Source organism: Astatotilapia calliptera, chromosome 18 (genome assembly GCF_900246225.1).
Source record: "Astatotilapia calliptera chromosome 18, fAstCal1.2, whole genome shotgun sequence".
Classification (NCBI taxonomy): domain Eukaryota; kingdom Metazoa; phylum Chordata; class Actinopteri; order Cichliformes; family Cichlidae; genus Astatotilapia; species Astatotilapia calliptera.
The window spans coordinates 12750827-12754339 of NC_039319.1; the positions used below are offsets into that span (position 1 = coordinate 12750827).

General features: G+C 34.8%; 1 long non-coding RNA gene across 1 annotated transcript; it reads right to left on the bottom strand.

Moving 5' to 3' along the window:
• Positions 1-1010: 1010 nt before the first annotated feature.
• On the bottom strand, positions 1011-2153 carry LOC113010136 (uncharacterized). The gene is made up of 3 exons (XR_003270284.1): positions 2093-2153; positions 1429-1512; positions 1011-1148 (listed from the first exon to the last, which is right to left on the bottom strand). It is a non-coding gene; the product is annotated as an uncharacterized LOC113010136 (long non-coding RNA).
• Positions 2154-3513: the final 1360 nt, after the last annotated feature.

Consider the following 3513-nt stretch of genomic DNA (forward strand, 5'->3'; position numbering starts at 1 on the left):
TACATCTGATTTTCTGGCGCTGTGTTTAACACCATGTTATCATGTCTTTATTTGTCATCATTGGACAATCTTACAATTAACTACACAACTTCTTTTCAGAATATCAGTCTAATTCACGCAAATGTGCAGTGCTTTAAATATTTTATTAGTCCAGTTTATACTCAGCACATGCAGTACTTAACAAAATTATTATTACTATCCAGTACAAGGTTCCACACAAGGTACTCACAGCTGCCCTAAATACACAATACTGGTAATTACCAAAAACACTTTTTATGTTCCTGTGGTTAATCCTCCAACATGCAATTATTTATTTAATATCAAAATAATTATTGTTGTTATCTATGATTTTTCAAATTCATAGTTTTACAAAAAAATATATATCTTAAAACAGTTAAGTGCTTTAGGATTTATTATTTTTTAAATTAAGATGCAAAGGTTATTTATATGACGTAGTATTAGGGCCGCATTAAGAAAAACAATATCATTCATCATTTTGAGAATAATATTATAATTCTATTTTGTTTCAAGACAATCAGCCATGGTTGCTGTACCCTCTGAGTGAAATCGTACTTCAGAATCGACTTAAGTAACAAAGAAGGAAATGATTTCTTTTTTAGCACACAAACATATTATGGTGATATGTAAAAGGATGTTGAAAAGATGGTGCAGATGGTTGCATTCGTGTAATGTGAAATGGCTAACTCATCTACACAAAGGTATAAGAAACGTGGCAGTTTGTCTTGAAACAACAAAAGTAATCTCCACATTTTGATGCTTTTCTCAAAATAGATTTTCGATTTTAATCGTGAAATTTTGACTTTATTCTCAAATGATCAAAATATTTTATTTTCTTAATGTGGCCCTAATACTCCGCCTTATATTTACTTCCAAATTAGTTTTAGTGGTTGAATGTTGTTTGTGTTTTAATTTCTGACTTCTCAGAGAAGTCCAGTGAGCTGGTTCAAATTAGCATCTGTCTGTATGCGAAGGTGACTTCTGCACCAACTGCAATGTTGCAACATGTTTGCAGAGAATCTGTTGTTGTGATAGTTTATATGCGTAGATTATTGAAGCACCCAGGTCAATGGAAAAATGCAGGAAGGAGTTTCTGGCCGCAGCGATGTGTGATGGGTAAACTACTGGCCCTGCAGAGAGAGAAATAAATAAAACAGTCTTTGCTCTGCTTTAGCTTTAAATATCTATGTGCTTGAAATTAAAAAAATAAATAAATTCAATAGTGATCATAATAACAGGACCAGCTTTTTCTTTATAAAGAAAAACATGGGCTTCGCAATCCATTATTGTTTTCTGTAATAAGAAAGCTTTGGAAACAGAAGGATAATTCACAAGATGATTCAGTGTTTATCAAGTTGCTGTTCTGTAACAGCAGGAAATAAAGAAAATGTAAATAACAAAACAATTTACCATTGGGCCGCACCCTCCACGTCTAATGGAACACCTTCTCTTCTGTTGTTCTTGGTTTGGTGGGTTGACCGTCCTGTTTGCCACCTATAATGAAATGACATGAACATTGCGTTTTTATGTAATGATGATAAATTAAAATCAACATAAAGTATAGACATGTTGTTACTGTATAAAGAAATCATGGTCATGACATTTATAGATTAATATACAAAGTCCACAAGGAGTTTGAAAAAATTGTGATCCTGTGTAAAACAGTAAATAAATACAGAAGGCAATAAATTGCAAATCTCACAATCCCACATTTTGATCTAATAAACAACAGATCAAATGTTTAAACTGAGAAAATGTACAAGTACAAGTAACGAGTTCTTAGTTACTTGTTCATTTAGAAGTTTTGATGAATCTTTCCAAACACAAGGAATGAACTTAAGGGAGCACAAAACTGCACCAAACACCTATTATGATGCTACGTTCCAATTTTGTAATGGAAAAGTAGAAATACACTCAAAATCAAACACATTTGCCAGCCACGTGATCCAGGTCTGTTGATACAACCTAAAACAGCGAGCTTTCTCTTCTGCGGCATTCAGTTCCTCTCTCCACAAAATATAATATGGGAATTTGTAGTAAATTCAGACAGATAATTAAAGGTATGTATCCCTACCTTTTTGATTGCTGTTGCGGATCTTTTTACCTGATCTGGACCTCTCACTACGACTTGACCAGCTGGCGTCTGAAGGAAGGCAGTGATGAGCAGAACAACCTGCAGGCACAACAGGAGCAGCACAGTTTTGTCCATGGCTGACAAAAGAAACGAACAGAAAGCTGATGCTCACTAGAACTGCTGTGGACAAAGATGTGGCAATAACAGACTGCCAGCTGTGTTTTCTTACTAACAGGAAACTGCAAGTCATGTCCACAACATGCAAGTCATTATCAACACGAAACTTACTTACATTAATAAGAGTGCATAAGAGGTGCGACCCAAATACATTGACAGCTGTGGTTTTACTACAGTGAAAACCACTCCTTTAATCTTGGTTTACAAAAAAAATTGAGTTGAGTTTAATTTCATTATGCTTCGTTATATTCTTCCTGGATGATAGATGGAATACTATATTTAAAAAAAAAAAAACAGCTTACAAACTTAATTATGTAGCATAAAGACTGAAGACAGGATGTAACAGCTATCCATACTATCTCAACAATCACAAGATCTGTTTACAAGCCTTTAAATTAGTATCATAACACGTAAAAAGCCTATGAATATGCAGCCACAATCCGTTCACATCTACTTTCACAAACTTACAAGTAAACAAACTGAAGAGATCAAAGTATGCAACTGTTTCTGTACTATGAAGATGAAGGTATTGCCGCCTACTAACCAATCAGTAATCTTAAAAGCAACATCACTATTCCTGGAAGATCCATCAGACCTTTCCTTGATGACTTGCAGTAATAAATGTATATTTGCAGAGCTTTGATCTGATCTGACTGATGCTGGTGATTTGCCTGCAGTAATGACTTTCAGTACTTACTGACTGTTTAACCTGTTCATGTATTTGCCAAAGTACAGTTTGCTGTTACAACATCAACCAGTTCTCTGTGGCTGTGCACAGAATTAAAGATGTACTCTGTGCAATCATTCTAACCGGGAGAAAGAACACTTCAAACAAATCATTAAAATCCCTGAAATTATCCTGTGATGTGAATGTAAAGCTATTCAACCATAAGTTTGATGAATAAAACTGGTCGTCACAATAAGCCACGTCTACAGAACAATAAATCGAGCGAAATAGCAGTTCACCGCACAGCAATAGACAAAGTCAAAACAGCCATCTCTTGGCTCATATACGCTCCACGATCAAACCCACAGTCAAAGCCTACCAAGTTTCCATCACTTTGTCACGTACTAACTATTGTAAACCTTTGGCCATCTTTACTGCCGCTCTTTTGGTAATCATGCATGAATTGTATGTAACTTGTTTATAATACTGCACAATCCACAGATTTACGTTTCTTTTAGCTGGAGTACATCAGTTTAGAGGAGGAAATCTGATTATTTATCATCATTATTTTGTCAGT